Here is a 22,249-nt window from a genome sequence, read left to right on the forward strand (position 1 = left end):
GTTGATATGGAAGGATTCCTCGTTTGCATTGCATATATTTAGATTTTTTTTCTTGAACGTGCGCGAATTCTAGAATCATATCGAGTGAATCTGGTCTCTTACAAACTCAAGAGAAGGGAAGGTACATGATGGAGACAAACCGAACACAATATAAGGCTTAGAGGAGAACCTGCAATCACCTCATGGACCCAAATGGGTTGAATGATGAAGATCTTATTCCTCCCTCCTGATTGTTGCAGAAACCTTTTCAAAGCTACCAACAATGCTCACAAGGTAAGAGATCAATGAATGAATATATCGAAGAATTTTACAGGATATGTGCGAGAGTTAACCTCCCTGAAACTGAAGATAAACTAGTCTATCGGTACATCAGTGGTTTGAGGATGCAGACCACAAAAGCTCTTTAATCGTAATCTATCTATATTGTATTTGAATTTATCGCTCTTTCTCAAAACGAAAGGTCTTTATGCCCCTTCAATAAAAATCAGCAAACATTTTATTACAGCAAAGGCCCTTCCATTGAGTCATCCACTGCACCAGCATCAAAAAAGAATAATAAAGCTTATTCCAGCACAATGAATGATATGTGTTACCGTTGTAGATTACCGGGACATCACTCGAACGTGTATCCTAAAAAATGTCAAACTGCACTAGTTGAAGGTGATGAAGACCAATATATTAGGCCGAAGATGAGTGAGGAAGAAGTTTACGCCGATGATGTGGTAGTTGTCCTAGTAGTAAGAAAAGTGTTTTATCATGATGGAAAACAGAAGGGTGCTACTTGCTTCATGAATTGAAAAAGGTACTCAAAGAAACAAGCTTTCTAAAATCAAAGTCATCATTCTAGAAAAGCTATGTGACGTTATTATTGATAGCGGGAGTATAAAAAATCTTATTTCGTGGAAGATATTTCAGAACTCAGTTTACCGACAGAACCACATCCTATGGTTATCATGTCGTCTGGATCAAAAACGGTTTATAAACCAGGATTGAACGAGTCTGCAAGATTCAAAATGCTTTTGAGAAGGTTTATCGTGATTTTATTATCTGTGAAGTGATAGACATTGATTTGTGTCATGTTTTTTTGGGACGACCGCGGCAGTATGATGTGGATGCTCTATTTCATGGAAAGGCCAATACATATAAGTTCTATTGACGGGGGACGAAAGTCAAGCTACAACCGACTAAGCGACAACCGACCAGAGAAAAAAAAAGAATGCTTCCTAATAAGCTTTTATGCGTTGATGTTGCTGGTGATTATGTGGTTGTTATTGATGATGGTAAACTCGAGAAGAATTTATTCACCATCGGAAAGCCTGATACATGACGTGTCCAAACTCGTCACCGTGGCTAATTCAAGTTTTCAAGTCTCGCAGCATTTCCGTATCTTTTCCTGTTTAAGTAGGGGTCAATAAAAAGGAAGATATTAGATCATATGAGGTGTTAGATATTTATATATTTGATAAGATTTTTTGAAATTAATAATAATTTATTATTAGGGTTTAGTCGTACTATAAGTACCAAAGTGTCTGTTCTTGTAGGAGCAGCTCTTGCTCGTTTATCATTATAATCTTGTTGATTCAGTTTATTGGTTATAAACCATTATCTACCTTAAACTCTTGGAATAGAGTTGTCGTATCTCCTGGATTGGAGTGAGTTATCGGTTGCTTCGAGGAGCGGATTCTCCTTGTATTACTAATCTTTTCAATTGCTTTCGCTATGCAATATCACTAAGTTTTGTTTAGGTAGATCAGTTAGAGTTATTGATCATGCTAGGTCAGAAGAAGAGTTGGATGATCTAAATATTTTCTTACAAACCCAAAACGATCTTATTTTTTTGAAGCAAATGAAGAGTCAAACGAGTCTAAGAAAGATTATAATGCTACAAACTGATATTTACGTGTAGGAGAATTTGTCAAAATTAGTATTTATCCCTCATTTATATGATCATCATATGCAGTTTTAGCCTAAGCAAATTTAAAGCCCATGATCTTATTCAAAATATAAAACCTTTTTTCAATTTATTTTCATATTTTTCTTCCATAAACCATAAATTTATTTATCCGATCAACTGTTGCTATTAATTTTTCCCATATTTATATTTTACTTGTCTATATATAGTATTTTATGGGAAGATCTCAAATATTGTGCCGACTACAACATAAAGAATTCCCCAATTTATGGGGATATCTCCGAGTATTCCAACCTTAATGAACTTGAATACCTGTATTTCTAGCTTATAAATATCAAAACATGATAAAAATAACAAATTTTCGTAATTTCAAATATGCGCACAAATAATTCCCAAAATATATTGGATCCAAGGATTTTAACCTGCCGATTATTCTTAATCGGCACATTGTGAGATTATATCCTTATGATTCGCTGGTAGCCCCCAAATTATTACAGAGAAATCGCCAGTAGAGTGAAAAACACTAGCATATCTAGGAAAAATATTGGTCGGAATCTAACCAGAACAATCAAAAGATACATGTGTATGACCATTGCCGATTGTTGCCAACTTTTTGTAAAAACAATTTGTCTAGCTTGGGGTTTAAATCGACAATATAGTGCATTCCATTGTCACGAATTGAGAGACTTGAGTAGTTAAAATAATGAGCTACACTATAATCGAGACATTAGTAAAAACTACCTACCAATTGTTGTAATTTTTGGAGACAAAGAAACCAAAACTTATTAAACTGGTACAGTTGACATTTAAACCTTGTCGATTCTGGTTTTGGAATTTGCATAAACCAACATCCACTATCGTTGAAGTTTATCACCGTAATTTTATCAATCATTGGTAAAAAAACTATTTTGAAATATGCAAGATTTATTTTGAAGTTAATCGGTGGAAAAATAAATAATTTGAAATATACAACATTAAATCTTATTTTGAAGATTTAGAAGTGAGTAATATGTAATTTTATGGTTCTGAAAATATATTACATATTTGAGGATGGAAGAATCTTTTTGGTTTATGATTGATTTTTCTCTGCGTAGATGGTAATGGTGAAGAACATAAACTCATAAAGAGATAAAATAGAGAAATAACTAAAGGGTAACTTAGAATTTTCACATTCTTTACCCGTTATCATCCAATAATAGTTGATTTTTATTTAACGGTAAGCATCACCTAGTTTCGCGAGGATATCTAATTTCATTTATAGCATACTCCAATTATATAATCCATGAGTTAACACAAATATACGTGTACATAGGAGCATAGGAAAGCTAAGACACAACATTTATACTCCTTAGTGTGTTTTACTAACATAGACTAATAATAAGCCCGTATGTTGTAAGGATTTACTACGTTCAAACCATTAAGTTCATTGCAAGTAAGATTTCTTTTTCACCAAACTCTTCATGTTCCTAGAATCTATATTGTTAGAGTAATGCTCGGTCGAACTCGCATGCGTTGCTATCTCAAGCATGTTTGTCAAGTTTAGTTGTCAAAACTATATGTTTTGATTTCTAGACTACTTATAGCTAAGTCTCGGTTTAGGACAGATTAGTGTAGTTGAGCTCCAGACTCCATGGCGATCATCTTACGAAGACAAAGAACTACTCGAGGAATAAGTGGAACTTCATTCGAATAAAAGGTATGTGGAGACTTGAACTTATCTATCACTCAAAAGTCTATCTCTCTATCTCCTACTCTTGAAACAAAGTCGTATAAGTATGATAGTTTTCATACATACACATTTGCTATTTCGAGCCGAGTTTAGTCGCTTATCTTTTTCTCGAAATACGTGTTGATAAGCTTTCGCTTTAAACACTTTTCATATTTATCCGTTACGAAAGTCATGATGACGTTTCAATCTTGAAAACAGCTTTGATGACGATAGTCTTGAATAACAATTGTTATAACATTATAGAAGAATGTTTCAATGATTGAAATGTAGAGTTGAGATTATGTAACCAACTATGGATATAAGCATATATAGTGTGTTCGCACATTAGTGTATAAATCCATGTGCCGGAAACCAATTGTGTGTACTTGTGCATGCGACATTGGTAAAGGAGACAGGTTGGGTACGCGTATAGGCGGAAGTTTTCTAACCGAAAATTTCTGCTGGAGTTTGTAGTTTACAAACTGGAAAACCAGTCACCTTAGGTATGCGTACTCACGGAAGTTTTCGAACCGAAAATTTCTGCTGAGTTTCCAAACTCAAATCCGATTAGCTAAGGTACACGTACCCGTACGCGTACCCAAGATGGTTATTTCTCAAATCATAATTTCATGAACTTAAAACAATAAATCAATAAGGAATGCAATCTTTGCCAACCATGGCTATATTGTTCATGAATTGATTCAAGTGAATCAAACAGATTTTGTTTCAGTTGTGTGTATGAATAAAGACCTAAGCAATTGAACAACTTTATCAACTAGATCTTATGAGTCATTTGAACTAGTTATGAGAAATATGAATATGGTTGATATGAAAGTACGCATATGGCTAACCTCGGTTAAGTATTTGTGAACCAACCAAGTGTACATGTTTAGGTACGGTTACTCAAACCTAAATGAAACACATTTCATTTGTGTATGACAGGCTAAATTTCAATCTAACGGTTGAAATATATTAGCTTGGAGAAATCAGGTTTTTCATCTAACAGTGAATATTGAATGCTTTGTTACCAAGGTAACTTAGATTGCAAACCCTAATTTGAAAACTATATAAAGGAGACATCTAGCAACTGGAAAAACTAATCCCCACACCTCATGTGTGATACTAGTTAGTTTGCTAGAGTCGATTCTCCTTTAACCTTAGGTTTCTTCCCGAGACCCTGTAGGTTAACGACTGAAAGACTTCATTGGGATTGTGAAGCAAGACGAAACTACTTCTCTTGTAGTCGAGCGATCTGATCTTGCCATTTTCTATCGTACAAGTTCAATTGAATAATTGATTTGAGATTATATCTCCCATAGGGAAAGATAAAAAGAAATCACAAACATCTTCGCCTCCTCGTTTGTGATTACGCAACATCTTGTTTCGCTACCATACGATTAAGATTTTTGTGAGGTGATTGATAATACTAGGCTGTTCTCCGGGAATATAAGTCCGGATTATCAATTAGTTCCTGTTCACCTTGATTTATCAAAAGATGGAACAAAAACTCTTAGGTTTACCTATGGGAGACAGATTTACATATTATAGACTTTTCTGTGTGATACAAATTTTTTTATTAAAGTCTTCGACTTTGGGTCGTAGCAACTCTTGGTTATGGGTAAGATCAGATAAGGGAATCAAGTGCGTAGTATCCTAATGGGATCAGAGACGTAAGGAGCGCAACTGTACCTTGAATCAGTGTGAGATTGATTAGGGTTCAACTACAGTCCAGACCGAAGTTAGTTTGTAGTAGGTTAGTGTCTGTAGCGGCTTAATACAGTGTGGTTTCAATCTGGACTAGGTCCCGTGGTTTTTCTGCATTTGAGGTTTCCTCGTTAACAAAATTTATGGTGTCTGTGTTATTTCTATTACGCATTATATTTCGTTATATAATTGAAATATCACAGGTTGTGTGTTAAGATCAATCAATTAGAATATCCAACCTTTGGTTGTTGATTTAAATTGATTGACACTTGGATATTGGTCTTTGGTACCATCCAAGTTATTATCCTTGTATTTGATAAAGACTCGCAGATTTCTATTTGCTTGAGTAAAGATCAAATCAAGTGAGAGAGATATTAACTCCTCGATATACTTTTTTCTAGATTGAGTCTGACTGTCTAGTTGATTCTCTAAAAATTATATTTGTGTTAGTCCAGACATATTGCTAATCGAAATATTGGGTGTGGTTGTTATACCCTGCTTTTTCAATTAATATCAGAGCAGGCAAACACGTTTAAGACCTCAAAAGTCTTTGTTTGTAACGATATGACTCTATGGACAGTAGTGATATCCCTAAAGTCACAAAACCAGATCAGAATTCTTCTGATACTGTTCAGAGTACTGAAATCTCCGAGAATTCTCTCATATCTTTCCCTCTGTCAAAAACTGTTGTAGACTGGGAAAATCGCCTAGATGAACAACTGGATGAACTATAAGATGAAAGTGACTCTGACAAGGGACCAAGTATTGATGAGGAAGTTTCGCAATATATCATACTCTTTGACGATATCATAGATGAAAAAGGATCATCTGCCCACCTGGCAGAATACTTGTTTCCTCTCTGTCGTGAAAACAAAAAACTAAAAAACCTATTTAAATGATATGATAGTGGTTATACATGCTACAATCCATCCTCAAAGATCGTGATAAAGAAATCAGGTCAAAGGACTCTGAATGTGAAAAATTTCAGAAGAGTATCTATGAGTTGAAAGTAAAACTTGCAGAATCTAAGGCAATGTGTGTCTCTCAACTGAAAGAGGATAATGACAGAGAAAAAATCTTTCACATCAAATAAAAGTGACTGAAGGATGATCTATCTAGAGCAGTCAACAAGGTAAAGTCTCTAGAAGAGAATCTGAAAAGGTTCAATACTAGCTCTACAAAATTATCTTCCATGTTAGGAGCATGTCAAGAACATCGTGATACACGTGGTCTGGGCTATAAAGGAATAAACGCTCCAAGCACTGGAAAGATAAACTTTATCCTTGATAATGACAATTCACTATGTGAAAAATCATCTACTACAACTGGTGATGTTGTAAACAAAGATTGTCATCCTTCAAAGAAAGGTCATAGGAGAGCCGGCAAAACCTTTAACTGCTACTACTGTGGATACATAGGTCATGTTGAACGGAAATGTCACTTTCGGATAAGGAATGAAAAACTTCATAACATTCTCATATGGATGTCAAAAGAAGTAATCAAACCTGTTTCTCTTCATACTGGGAATGTCATTGTCTCGAATCCTTAAAAGTTCAGTGACAATTCCTCTATTAGTTATAAGTATGATTCAAATTTCTTTTACAATCGTAGAGGAAAGAAATACATATGGACAACTAAGTCGGTTGATGTTCCAGTAAAGAGAAAAAGACGTCAAAGTAAGAAGGATATTTCAGTAAAGGAGAGAATATCATCTATTGACAAGGATCACACTGTGTCAAAAGTATTGGGTTCTGATTACATTCATATCAACAATCGTGCTGCCGATATAAAGACCACTATAAATAATCTCAAGCGGAAAATCAAAAAATTAAGGAAGAAAGCATTTTCAGGTATGACTCATCCTTATCATAATAATTCTTTTGAAAATATTCCCGCTGCTTATCCTTGTACCTCAGAGAAGGAAAACGATGATGAGCTACTCGCTCATACAACAACGTAATCATTTTATAAATTGTGCATTCTCATTCCAACCTTAAGAGAATGCACATTGAGTTCAAGATATAACCCATCTTGACAAATATGGTTGTTGTATTACTCGTTTGTAATTCGTTTTCTGTGGCTTGTTTGAACCACTGGTTTTTCAATGCTCCTTCCGTGTCTTATAAATCTCTTGGCAAAGTCTTTTGATATAAGGCTTCCTTGCTCATACGGTTTAGAACCTGTTTCCTAACCCTGAGCATTTGCGTACCTGGCCATTACCGACATTAATCCCAAGGTTTTTCTATATGTATCTCATACATATATATATATATATCATGAAAATTTTTCTTGGTATACACTAGTTCGGTAATGTAAACAGTCTCCTGAGGATCAAAGGTGCAAACAATAGAAGGGTGCAAGAAGGAAGTTGAGATTGAAAGAGATGTTATTGCTGGGTTTTATGAGAATCCTGTTCTTATAAACTGCTACCAGGCAATAGATCACGTAAACAATCAACCATTTCAAATGTCTCAACAACTGGTTGGAAATCTTCTTCAAGATTTCAAGTTTTACGTGAACAATTCGTGATCGCTAAAAGAAATCTCGAGTTCGTGAGGATCAAGTTGAAGGAAGCCAATGAGGAACTTGTCTCTGTTCGAGATCTTTTTGCTCGACTTGATTAGATAATTTATTTGACTAAGAAACTTCTTAAGAGAATTTTATTCTTGTTTGTTTATAAGAAGGATAACTAGGGTTTGGAATAGCCATTATTGTGAGTACACATAGCTATGTCTAACGTTTTCATCTTCATGTTTTAGATTTATTTGTTTGAATTCTAAAGTTGGTTTGGAAGATGATTTTTGCAGTATTAATCTTTATGGTTTTATATATTGTAATATGTTATGGGATATGTGTGTTTGCGTCCGTGAACTATTATTGTCCCATACAATGTCAAAAGTTATCTCCTTTATATGTCGATATGCATGTATTGATACAAGATCGATGAACTTTTGACAAACAAAAGTTAAGCGTATTAGGTCAATTCATTGATGAAAGATAGGTTAAAATCTTTTGTTTACGAGGATTATGTCTGTCGTATGTCGTTATGCAAATAGTGATGAAGATAGAATGAATCCTTGTATATTCCGCAGTATTGATCTTTCCCTGATCCATATTTTATGTGTATACTGTGCGGCTCCATAAGTTTTCTTGTGTGAGCATTTCCAATTAAACTAATCATAGATTCGTTTGTGGTTATTTTGGTTGTGTATTCCGATTAAATTAATCATGGGTTCTCTTATGGTTAGTTTAATTGAGAATTTTTGGATACAAAAAGATTTTGTGTTTTTTGGTGTCCAAAGAAATCCTTCTTTTCTTGTAAAAGTAAGGTCGCTCTTGTTGTTCTTTCGGGAATGACATCAAATTGGGGAAAGTTCTTTTGAACTTGCGCTTAATTTCCATATCTTTCTAGGGAGTGCGGATGTGGAATTTTGAGGAGTTATCTTGTATCTTTATAAACTCCATGATGAATGCATTTAGCTTCGACTATATGATTGCATCTAAACAAGTTGATATGTGCTTTTCTTTGGTCTTGAAGTGTCTCCATGAAAATTTCATCAGGATCCCGTTTTTGTACCTTTGCCAATTTTATTGACAAAAAGGGGGAGAATTAATATGTAGTTCACACTACAAATACATATGGTTTTCGGATCATTATATAAGGGGAAGTGGTTTTCGTGTTGAGACAAAGTATTGACTAAGGGGGAGTGATACATATCACATAGCATTGTTGTCGAAGTTGTGATATAAGAACTTTGATACTGTGTAATAATACTATGACACTGTATAACAATGATCGAGAGCTTTTGTTTTCTATTGTTATGGCTACGGAACTGCAACAACTATGATGCTTAATTAAACATCTATGGAATCATGGGAGTACTTGGAAAAGACGAAGTTTTCGAGTAATGTTGAAGCACCAAGGAGATCAAGCATGTGGACGAGAAGCTACAAAGTTTTATTTATTTTGTAATCCATATGTATCGATAGTTTTTCCACTAAAATTGACAAAGAGGGAGATTGTTAGATCACTTCTCGGCCGAACTCGCATGCGTTGCTATCTCAAGCATGTTTGTCAAGTTTAGTTGTCATAACCATATGCCTTGATTTCTAGACCACTTATAGCTAAGTCTCTATTTAGGACAGATTAGTGTAGTTGAGCTCCAGACTCCATGGCGATCATCTTACGAAGACGAAGAACTACTCGAGGAACAAGTGGAACTTCATTCGACGAAAAGGTATGTGGAGACTTGAACTTATCTATCACTCAAAAGTCTATCTCTTTATCTCCTACTCTTGAGACAAAGTCGTATAAGTATGATAGTTTTCATACATACACATTTGCTATTTCGAGCCGAGTTTAATCGCTTATCTTTTTCTCGAAATACGTGTTGGTAAGCTTTCGCTTTAACCACTTTTCATATTTATCCGTGATGAAATTCATGATGATGTTTCAATCTTGAAAATAGCTTTGATGATGACATTCGTGAATAACGATTGTTATAACATTATAGAAGAATGTTTCAATGATTGAAATGTAGAGTTGAGATTATGTAGCCAACTATGGATATAAGCATATATAGTGTGTTCGCACATTAGTGTATAAATCCATGTGCCGGAAACCAATTGTGTGTATTTGTGCATGCGGCATTGGTAAAGGAGACAGGTTGGGTACGCGTACTGGCGGAAGTTTTCTAACCGAAAATTTCTGCTGGAGTTTGTAGTTTACAAACTGGAAAACCAGTCACCTTAGGTACGCGTACCCGTACGCTTACTCACGGAAGTTTTCGAACCGAAAATTTCTGCTGAGTTTCCAAACTCAAATCCGATTAGCTAAGGTACACGTACCCGTACGCGTACCCAAGCTTGTTATTTCTCAAATCGGAAGTTCATGAACTTAAAAAAATAAATCAATAAGGAATGTAATCTTTGCAAACCATGGCTATATTGTTCATGAATTGATTTAAGTGAATCAAACCGATTTTGTTTCAATTATGTCTATGAGTAAAGACCTAAGCAGTTGAACAACTCTATCAACTAGTTCTTATGAGTCATTTGAACTAGTTATGAGTAAGATGAATATGGTTGATATGAAAGTACTCATATGGCTAACCTTGGTTAACTATTTGTGAACCAACCAAGTGCACACGCTTAGGTACGGTTACTCAAACCTAAATGAAACACATTTCATTTGTGTATGACAATCTAAGTTTCAATCTAACAATTGAAATATATTATCTTGGAGAAATCAGGTTTTTTATCTATCGGTGAATATTGAATGCTTTGTTACCAAGGTAACTTAGATTGCAAACCCTGATTTGAAAACTATATAAAGGAGACATCTAGCAACTGGAAAAACTAATCCCCACACCTCCTGTGTGATACTAGTTAGTTTGCTAGAGTCGATTCTCCTTTAACCTTAGGTTTCTTCCCGAGACCCTGTAGGTTAACGACTGAAAGACTTCATTGGGATTGTGAAGCCAGACGAAACTACTTCTCTTGTAGTTGAGCGATCTGATCTTGACTTTTTCTATCAAACGAGTTCAATTGAATAATTTACTTGAGATTATATCTCCGATAGGGAAAGATAAAAAGAAATCACAAACATCTTCGTCTCATTGTTTCTTATTCCGCAACATCTTGTTTCGCTACCATACGATTAAGATTATTGTGAGGTGATTGATAATACTAGGTTGTTCTTCGAGAATATAAGTCCGGATTATCAATTAGTTCCTGTTCACCTTGATTTATTAAAAGGCGGAACAAAAATTCTTAGGTCTATCTGTGGGAGACATATTTAACTATCATAAAATTTTCTGTGTTATACAGATTTGTTTATTAAAGTATTCGACTTTGGGTCGTAGCAACTCTTGGTTGTGGGTGAGATCAGCTAAGGGAATCAAGTGCATAGTATCATGCTGGGATCAGAGACGTAAGGAGCGCAAATGTACCTTGAATCAGTGTGAGATTTATTAGGGTTCAACTACATTCCAGACCGAAGTTAGTTTGTAGTAGGCTAGTGTCTGTAGCGGCTTAATACAGTATGATGTTCAATCTGGACTAGGTCCCGGGGTTTTCCTGCATTTGCGGCTTCCTCGTTAACAAAATTTCCGGTGTCTGTGTTATTTCTATTCCGCATTATATTTCGTTATATAATTGAAATATCACAGGTTGTGCGTTAAGATAAATCCATTAGAATATCCAACCTTTGGTTGTTGATTTAAATTGATTGACACTTGGATATTGGTCTTTGGTACCATCCAATTTATTATCCTTATATTTGATAAAGACTCGCAGATTTCAATTTTCTTGAGTAAAGATCAAATCAAGTGAGAGAGAAATTAACTCCTCGATGTACTTTTCTCTAGATTGAGTCTGACTGTCTAGTTGATTCTCTAGAAAGCATATTGGAGTTAGTCCATACAGATTTCTAATCGAAATATTGGGTGTAGTTGTTATACCCCGGCTTTTTCAATTGGTATCAGAGCAGGAAAACACGTTTAAGACCTCAAAAGTCTGTGTTTGTAGCGATCTGACTCTACGGACAGTAGTAATATCCCTAACGTCACAAAACCAGATCAGAATTCTTCTGATACTGTTCAGAGTACTGAAATCTCCGAGAATTGTCTCATATCTTCCCCTATGTCAAAAACTGTTGTAGACTGGGAAAATCGCCTAGATGAACAACTTGATGAACTTTCAAATGAAAGTGACACTGACGAGGGACCAAGTATTGATGAGGAAGTATCGCTATATATCATACTCTTTGAAGATATCATAGATGAAAAAGGATCATTTTCCTACCTGGCAGAATACTTGTTTCCTCTCTGTCGTGAAAACAAGAAACTAAAAAAACTCTTTAAATGATATGATAGTGGTTATACACTGCTACAATCCATCCTCAAAGACCATGATAAAGAAATCAGGTCAAAGGACGCTGAATGTGAAAAACTTCAGAAGAGTATCTTTGAGTTGAAAGAAAAACTAGCAAAATATAAGGCAATGTGTGTCTCTCAAATGAAAGAGGCTAATGACAGAGAACAACTCTTTCACATCAAAGAAAAGCAACTGAAGGATGATCTATCTAGAGCAGTCAACAAGGTAAAGTCTCTAGAAGAGAATCTAAAAAGGTTCAATACTAGCTCTACAAAATTATCTTCCATGTTAGGAGCATGTAAAGAACATCGTGATATACATGGTCTGGTCTATAAAGGAATAGACGCTCCAAGCACTGGAAAGATAAACTTTATCCTTGCTAATGACAATTCACTATGTGAAAAATCATCTACTACAACTGGTGCTGCTGTAAACAAAGATTTTCATCCTTCAAAGAAAGGTCATAGGAGAGCCGGCAAAACCTTTAACTGCTACTACTGTGGATACATAGGTCATGTTGAACGGAAATGTCGCTTTCGGATAAGGAATGAAAAACTTCATAACATTCTCACGTGGATGTCAAAAGAAGTAATCAAACCTGTTTCTCTTTATACTGGGAATGTCATTGTCTCGAATCCTGAAAAGTACAGTGACAGTTCCTCTATTAGTTATAAGTATGATTCAAATTTCTTCTACAATCGTAGAGCAAAGAAACACGTATGGACAACTAAGTCGGTTGATGTTCCAGTAAAGAGAAAAAGACGTCAAAGTAAGTAGGATATTTCAATAAAGGATGGAATATCATCAATTAACGAGGATCACACTATGTCAAAAGTATCGAGTTCTGATTACATTCATATCAACAATCGTGCTTCCGATTTAAAGACCAGTATAAATAATCTCAAGCGGAAAATCAAAAAATTAAGGAAAAAAGCATTTTCAGGTATGACTCATCCTTATCATAATAATTCTTTTGAAAATATTCCCGCTATTTCTCCTTGTACCTCAGAGAAGGAAAACGATGATGAGCTACTCGCACATACAAAAACGTAATCATTTGGTAAACTGTGCATTCTCATTCCCACCTGAAGAGAATGCACATTGAGTTCAAGATATAACCCATCTTGACAAAAATGGTTGTTGTATTACTCGTTTGTAATTCGTTTTCTGTGGCTTGTTTGAACCACTGGTTTTTCAATGCTCCTTCTGTGTCTTATAAAACTCTTGGAAAAGTATTTTGATATAAGGTTCCCTTGCTCATACAGTTTAGAACCTGTTTCCTAACCGTGAGCATTTGCGTACCTGGCCATTACCGACATTAACCCTAAGGTTTTTCTATATGTATCTCATACATATATATATAATGAAAATTTTTCTTGGTATACACTAGTTCGGTAATGTAAACAGTCTCCTGAGGATCAAAGGTGCAAACAATGGAAGGGTGCAAGAAGGAAGTTGAGATTGAAAGAGATGTTATTGCTAGGTTTTATGAGAATCCTGTTCTTATAAACTGCTACCAGGCAATAGATCATGTAAACAATCAACCAGTTAAAATGTCTCAACAACTGGTTGGAATTCTTCTTCAAGATTTTCAAGTTTTACGTGAACAATTCATGATCTCTAAAAGACATCTCGAGTTCGTGAGGATCAATTTGAAGGAAGCCAATGAGGAACTTGTCTTTGTTCGAGATCTTTTTGCTCGACTTGATTAGATGATTTATTTGACTAGGAAACTTCTTAAGAGAATTTTATTCTTGTTTGTGTTTAAGAAGGATAACTGGGGTTTGGAATAGCCATTATTGTGAGTACACATAGCTATGTCCAACGTTTTCATCTTCATGTTTTTGGATTTATTTGTTTAATTCTAAAGTTGGTTTGGAAGATGATTTTTGCAGTATTAATCTTTATGTTTTATATATTGCAATATGTTATGGGATATGTGTGTTTGCGTCTGTGAACTATTATTGTCCCATACAATGTCAAAAGTTATCTCCTTTATATGTCGATATGCATGTAGTGATACAATATCGACGAACTTTTGACAAACAAAAGTTAAGCCTATTATGTCAATTCATTGATGAAAGATATGTTAAAATCTTTTGTTTACGAGGATTATGTCTATTGTATGTCGTTATGCAAATAGTGATGAAGATAGAATGAATCCTTGTATATTCCACAGTCTTGATCTTTCCCAGATCCATATTTTATGTGTATATTGTGCGGCTCCATAAGTTTTCTTGTGTGAGCATTTCCAACTAAACTAATCATAGATTCATTTGTGGTTATTTTGGTTGTGTATTCCAATTAAATTAATCATGGGTTCTCTTGTGGTTCGTTTAATTGAGAATTTTTGGATACAAAATCATTTTGTGTTTTTTGGTGTCCAAACAAATCCTTCTTTTCTTGTAAAAGTAAGGTCACTGTTGTTGTTCTTTCGGGAATGACATCAAATGGGGGAGAGTTCTTTTGAACTCGCGCATAATTTTCATATCTTTGTGGGGAGTGCGGCAGTGGAATTTTGAGGAGTTATCGTGTATCTTTATAAACTCCGTGATGAATGCATTTAGCTTCGGCTATATGATTGCATCTAAACTCCCTGATGAATGCATTTATCTTCGTCTATATGATTGCATCTAAACAAGTTGATATGTGATTTTATTTGGTCTTGAAGTGTCTCCATGAAAATTTCATTAGGATCCCGTTTTCGTACCTTTGCCAATTTTATTGACAAAAAAGGGAAGAATTAATATGTAGTTCACACTACAAATACATATGGTTTTCGGATCATTATGTAAGGGGGAGTGGTTTTCTTGTTGAGACGAAGTACTGACTAAGGAGGAGTGATACATATCACTATAGTATTGTTGTTGAAGTTGTGATATAAGAACTTTGATACTGTGTATTAATACTATGACACTGTATAAAAATGATCGAGAGCTTTTGTTTTCTCATTGTTATGGCTACGGAACTTCAACAACTATGATGCTGAATTGAACATCTTTGGAATCATGAGAGTACTTGGAAAAGACGAAGTTTTCGAGTAATGTCGAAGCACCAAGGAGATCAAGCATGTGGACGAGAAGCTACAAAGTTTTATTCATTTTGTAATCCATATGTATTGATAGTTTTCCATTAAAATTGACAAAGGGGGAGATTGTTAGAGCACTGCTCGGTCAAACTCGCATGCGTTACTATCTTAAGCATGTTTGTCAAGTTTAGTTGTCAAAACTATATGTCTTGAGCTCCAGACTCCACGACGATCATCTTACGAAGACAAAGAAATACTCGAGGAACAAGTGGAACTTCATTCGACTAAAAGGTATGTGGAGACTTGAACTTATCTATCACTCAAAAGTCTATCTCTCTATCTCCTACTCTTAAGACAAAGTAGTATAAGTATGATAGTTTTCATACATACACATTTTCTATTTCGAGCCGAGTTTACTCGCCTATCTTTTTCTCGAAATACATGTTGGTAAGCTTTCGCTTTAACCATTTTTCATCTTTATCCGTTACGAAAGTCATGATGACGTTTCAATATTGAAAATAGCTTTGATGATGATAGTCGTGAATAACGATTGTTATAACATTATAGAAGAATGTTTCAATGATTGAAATGTAAAGTTGAGATTATGTAACCAACTATGGATATAAGCATATATAGTGTGTTCGCACATTAGTGTATAAATCCATGTGCCGGAAGCCAATTGTGTGTACTTGTGCATGCGACATCGGTAAAGGAGACAGGTTGGGTAGCGTAACCGTACGCGTACTGGCGGAAGTTTTCGAACCGAAAATTTCTGCTGAGTTTCCAAACTCAAATCCGGTTAGCTAAGGTACACGTACTCGTACGTGTACCCAAGCTGGTTATTTCTCAAATCGGAAGTTCATGAATTTAAAACAATAAATCAATAAGGAATGCAATCTTTGCAAACCATGGCTATATTGTTCATGAATTGATTCAAGTGAATCAAACTGATTTTGTTTCAGTTGTGTCTATGAATAAAGACCTAAGAAATTGAACAACTCTATCAACTAGTTCTTATGAGTCATTTGAACTAGTTATGAAAAAGATGAATATGGTTGATATGAAAGTACTCATATGGCTAACCTTGGTTAACTATTTGTGAACCAACCAAGTGTACACATTTAGGTATGGTTACTTAAACCTAAATGAAACACATTTCATTTGTGTATGACAAGCTAAGTTTCAATCTAACGGTTGAAAGATATTAGCTTGGAGAAATCAGGTTTTTCATCTAACGGTGAATATTGAATACTTTGTTACCAAGGTAACTTAGATTGCAAACCATGATTTGAAAACTATATAAAGAAGACATCTAGCAACTGGAAAAACTAATCCCCACACCTCCTGTGTGATACTAGTTAGTTTGCTAGAGTCGATTCTCCCTTAACCTTAGGTTTCTTCCCGAGACCCTGTAGGTTAACGACTGAAAGACTTCATTGGGATTGTGAAGCCAGACCTAACAATTTTCTCTGTAGTTACGTGATCTGATCTTTCCATTTTCTATCATACGAGTTCAATTGAATAATTTACTTGAGATTATATCTCCGATAGGGCAAGATAAAAAGAAATCACAAACATATTCATCTCATTGTTTGTGATTTCGCAACATCTTGTTTCGTTACCATACGATTAAGATTGTTGTGAGGTGATTGATAATACTAGGCTGTTCTTCGGGAGTATAAGTCTGGATTATCAATTAGTTCCTGTTCACCTTGATTTATCAAAAGACGGAACAAAAACTCTGAGGTATATCTGTGGGAGACATATTTACCTATCATAGAATTTTCTATGTGATACAGATTTTTTTATTAAAGTCTTCGACTTTGGGTCGTAGCAACTCTTGGTTGTGGGTGAGATCATCTAAGGGAATCAAGTGCGTAGTATCCTGTTGGGATCAGAGACGTAAGGAGGGAAACTGTATCTTGAACTCAGTGTGAGATTGATTAGGGTTCAACTACAGTCCAGACCGAAGTTAGTTTGTAGTAGGCTAGTGTCTGTACCGTCTTAATATAGTGTGGTGTTCAATCTGGACTACGTCCCGGGGTTTTTCAGCATTTGCAGTTTCCTCGTTAACAAAATTTCTGGTGTCTGTGTTACTTCTATTCCGCATTATATTTCGTCATATAATTGAAATATCACAGGTTGTGTGTTAAGATAAATCAATTAGAATATCCAACCTTTGGTTGTTGATTTAATTGATTGATACTCAGATATTGGTCTTTGGTACCATCCAAGTTATTATCCTTGTATTTGGTAAAGACTCGCAGGATTTTATTTGCTTGAGTAACGATCAAATCAAGTGAGAGAGATATTAACTCCTCGGTATACTTTTCTCTAGATTGAGTCTGACTGTCTAGTTGATTCTCTAGAAAGTATATTGGAGATAGTCCATACAGATTGCTAATCGAAATATTGGGTGTGGTTGTTAGACCCCCGCTTTTTAACAAACATCAAGTCTAGGGAACCACCCAATCATTAAGAGATTCTATACACGGTCTCTCTACGTAGTCAGGGAACAACGAGCGACTTGACGTCCTAAAGGCGTTAAGCTCCCTAACAAACATTATATCTAGGGAACCGCCCAATTATTTTGATTATATGTAGAGGTAATGATGAAATGTGTGAAGCATCGAACGCTCAGCCGGGGAGGCCTTGCGAAAAACATATTCATCATAGATCTGAGAGGAATGTTCGCTCAGTCAGAGATCGTGAAAAGGTTCATGGATCATAAAATATGAATCGTCACATGCGTTCCTGAAGCCAGGTCAGAAACATGCAGTATCATGATTTTATGATTTTAGCCCTTGTCGAAAATCCACCATCAACAAATAGATAACAAGTTTCTTACTTGACAGAATTCAGATCCTCTTTATTTAGATACGACTATATTGATCTTGGATGTTGGTTTTTAAGATCGTCAAAGTACTCTTCTATATGATCACGTTCACGAGAAATATTGTGTTCACTTTCTGATTGTGAAGAGAAATAAACTACATATGCACATTTTAAGTATCTTTAATTATATCTACTTGCAATTGTATTAGGTTTTGTCCATACAGGTTATCGAACAAAAAAGTTGGTGGCGTATTGGTATAGACAGTTAGACTCAATCTTAATAAAAAGTATATCAAAGAGTTATATCTCAATTTCTCGATTCAATCCTTACTCAAACAAATAGAAATATGCAAGTCTGATTGAATACAAGAGAAATCACTTGAACGGTACCAAAGTCTAATGTTCAAGGATCAATCAATTTCAATCAACAACCAAAGGTTAGTGATAGGCGCATTTATGTGCCTAAATTGTCCTCAATGTTTCGTATTGTTGGTACTCGTTTTCGTCCTTATTATGGTGTTTTGTGTATTTTTAGGTATTTTTGGAAAATAAATATTGTTGGAAAAATCGGCTCGAAAAATCACTCGGAACACCCCCCGGAGGACACTTGCTATACGGAGCCCAGATTTGGTTAAGGGGCACCCCAATTACTAAGGGGCACCCCAGGTCACCCCCAAAACAGACAGCTGCTATTCGCACCCCACATCTGGTTAGGGGGACACCACCTTCTTTGTTTTGAAAGTCCTTCTCTCATGGCCATGTAAATTGTTGTCTTGTAATTTTTGTTTCAAAAAAAAAAAAAAAAAGAGAACACAAAGGAAAAAAAAATGAAAAATGAAAAAAAATCATCGTTACGTTTTGTTCAATAAGGCCAAAGGGAAGTAGAAATTTATAAGTCAAGCAAGAAATTGAAGAGAAGAGTTAATTGTCAAGGTTCTATGAGGTTCGATAGTTTATCATCAACAGTTGAAGACCGAAGAAGACGTTGTTTCTACTGAGCACTATGAGAGAGTCGAAGAAAGATACATTTGGTTGCTTTGTTAGTCCGCTTTCAATCTGGCACAAGATCTTTCTAGCACTGGTTTAACTCATCACACGTAATTAGTCCAGCTGTGTAGCAGATGTCCCTCTCATCTTTATCTCTCTCCTAATCTTATCCAGCTGTAAAGCAGCGGACGCATCTTACAATGTTTATCTAGCTGTGTAGCGGATATCTCTTTATCTAGCAGTGTTGCGGATGTGTCTCCCTTTTCTTCAGTCATCTTTAGAGCTGACACCTTTAATTTCTCTGGCATTCTAGTTACTTGGAGATAGGTTGAGAATATGTATGTCCTCATAGCTCTTTGGATACTTGTGACCAATTAGAAGTAATGGTTTTTTGGGGACACCTCTGGTAAACCCTCCGGAGATTAACTCGGTTTTATTTATTTTTTATTAGTTTTGCTCGAGGACTAGCAAATAATAAGTTTGGGGGTATTTGATAGGCGCATTTATGTGCCTAAATTGTCCTCAATGTTTCGTATTGTTGGTACTCGTTTTCGTCCTTATTATGGTGTTTTGTGTATTTTTAGGTATTTTTGAAAAATAAATATTGTTGGAAAAATCGGGTCGAAAAATCACTCGGAACACCCCCGAAGGACACTTGCTATATGTAGCCCAGATTTGGTTAAGGGGCACCTCAATTACTAAGGGGCACCCCAGGTCACTCCCAAAAAAAACAGCTGCTATTCGCACCCCACATCTGGTTAGGGGGACACCACCTTCTTCTTGGCGGGAAAAAAAAGCAGCTCTCTGGTGAATTTTTCGATCAAAATTTGAAGGATTTCTGGGTAGACTAAAGGGCTGAAACTTAATGGGTAGTTGTGATATGTCCTAACAAAGCTGGTATGGGTGTTTGTTTCGATCAAAATTGGCTGGAAAATCCGTGACAAGAAAACAGGGCAGCCCGTGCATGAGAAGAATAATTCACGAGTTTTTGAAGATTTATGCGTGTTCTGCTCGTGTATGATGACTCTAGCAATACTCTGGACCGTGTGGAAGGAAAATAAGGAAGGTTGGACAGCTGCAGATGCTCGGATGAAGAAAAAATATCCGGAAAATATTTTCTTTAACTGCCGAGTTTAATGAAGAATATTGAGAATTTTGGCGTAATTAAATGGGGCTAAGGAGTATAAATATGTTGAGGGATCATAGAGAATCATGGGGGAGAGATTGGGAGAAGTTTAGAGCACCACAAAGTCAAAAAAATCGAATTTGCAGAGAGACCACCTGCTGCTGCTGCTGCCATTGAAGAACACCGAAGAAGAACACGAAGAACGGACCTGCACCAGCAGTCGTTTTTCTACAGTAATAACGACTCACACCTGTGGGTCGTACATCAGGCAGACTTATTTGCTACATCGTTTGCGACACATCTGCAGCAGTCTTATTTTGTCACTGAGGGTCGTAGTTCTCTGGTTTGTAACAAATATAATTGTTACAAACCCGGTTTTATTGTATTTCTCATATTCTCATCATTTGTAAACCATTTTTGAGCATCAATGAAATTCTTTGAGAGGTTTTCCAACATGATGAGCGGCTAATTCTCTCGTAACCAAGGCAATTGATGAATCTATTCACACATGAACAATGGGTAACTATTTCATTTTCTCTAATATTTAATTATAATTCACTCAATCACTGCTTTTGCAAAGTTCTTAAAAGTTTACATAATTTTCTTCATTAGTTGTGATTCAATTAGATAGGTTATGCTTTGGTTAGATAATCTATGCTTAAGGGATACAATTAATTTTTGAGAATATGTTTGATTATTTGTGGATTAAGAAATAAAGGATTAAAAGGATAATTAGAGTTATGAAATATTTGACATCATTCATGTGTAATAGTGGATTCTAGTGTCTTGGTTACCTCTCGCCCACTTTGTTAATATTTTTGTATATAATTTTATTAAATCATTATATTTAATCTTCCCAAGTCCGAGAGTTTGAACCTCATTACTACAACATCATCAAAAATGAAAAATCATTTTGGCGCCGCCGACGCGGATTTGTGCTTAGGTAGAATTTTTAGGTTTTTTTTATTTCATTTGTTCTTTTTACATTTCTTTGGGTGTGTCTTTGTATTACAGGTATGAAGTTGGATACTAAAGACTTGGAATCAAAGCTTAAAGCTAAAAGAGAAGGAAAAAGACAAAGCAAAAAAAAAAAGCGAAAGAAAAAATTAAAAAAAAAAAGAGAGAGAATTTATTAATTATTTTTTTAGAGACCTTCCATTTTTTGTAATTTTTTTTTTGTATTTCTTTTCTTTTGCACTTTATTTTGACTTTGGACTTGGACAATTATTATTTTTATTTTTTTTTAAAACCCTAAGGAAGGGTACATTAAATATAAAACTGTTTGCAGGGAAGGACGACGATTACAATATCGTCTCGGCCCCTCGGGTTCGCACATGACATAGGAGTCGTGGCCCGAGTCGACTTCAGCGGTTCTGCGCCCGTCTGGTACGGGAGGTAAGCTTTCGAAACACCCGCGAATCCCCTCTCAGCGGGTTTATTGTATGCCTTAAGGTGAATATATGTTGAGGATTTGAATACGGTTGTTTTAATTTCCTAGTAAAGGGCAAGGCCTTGCCAAATTAAGATAAGGACTCGGATTTCGTCATCGTTTCCTTCTTGCCCGCTTTAGGAAAACGAAACCAAACACGAACCTAAGCTTAAAATTTTGACTAGAACGAGACCTATAGGGTAACGAGCTTAGTAGGAAAGTCGTTCGAAAAATATTGGTTACTCTTTTAGCATACTTCGAAGTTCATGATGGTTTCTGTGAGTTGAATGCGTGACTGCACCGCCTTTTGATAGCGGTGAGGCCTTGGGTATCAAAGCTCCACTGAGCTTCCCTCGCCTCAATTCAACTTACTTTGACTCGGATTGATTCCAGAGGGGTTTGCTTAAATTGTAACGAATTCCCTTTCGAAGGATTAGAAGCTGGTCTAGAAACAATCTAAGTGGAGCCATCATGCTTGTTGTTTGCTAGATTTTATAGGTTTGATTTGGTCGAGTCAGCCTTGTTTGTGATTGTGTAGAAATCCCTTGCAATTAAGAATGTCGAACTGGTATGATAGAAGCCAATATAATGATTATCGACCTGAATTTGAATATGGACATCATCCTTTTTATGACCATGTTGGG

Source organism: Papaver somniferum, chromosome 2 (assembly GCF_003573695.1).
Source record: "Papaver somniferum cultivar HN1 chromosome 2, ASM357369v1, whole genome shotgun sequence".
NCBI classification, from domain to species: Eukaryota; Viridiplantae; Streptophyta; class Magnoliopsida; order Ranunculales; family Papaveraceae; genus Papaver; species Papaver somniferum.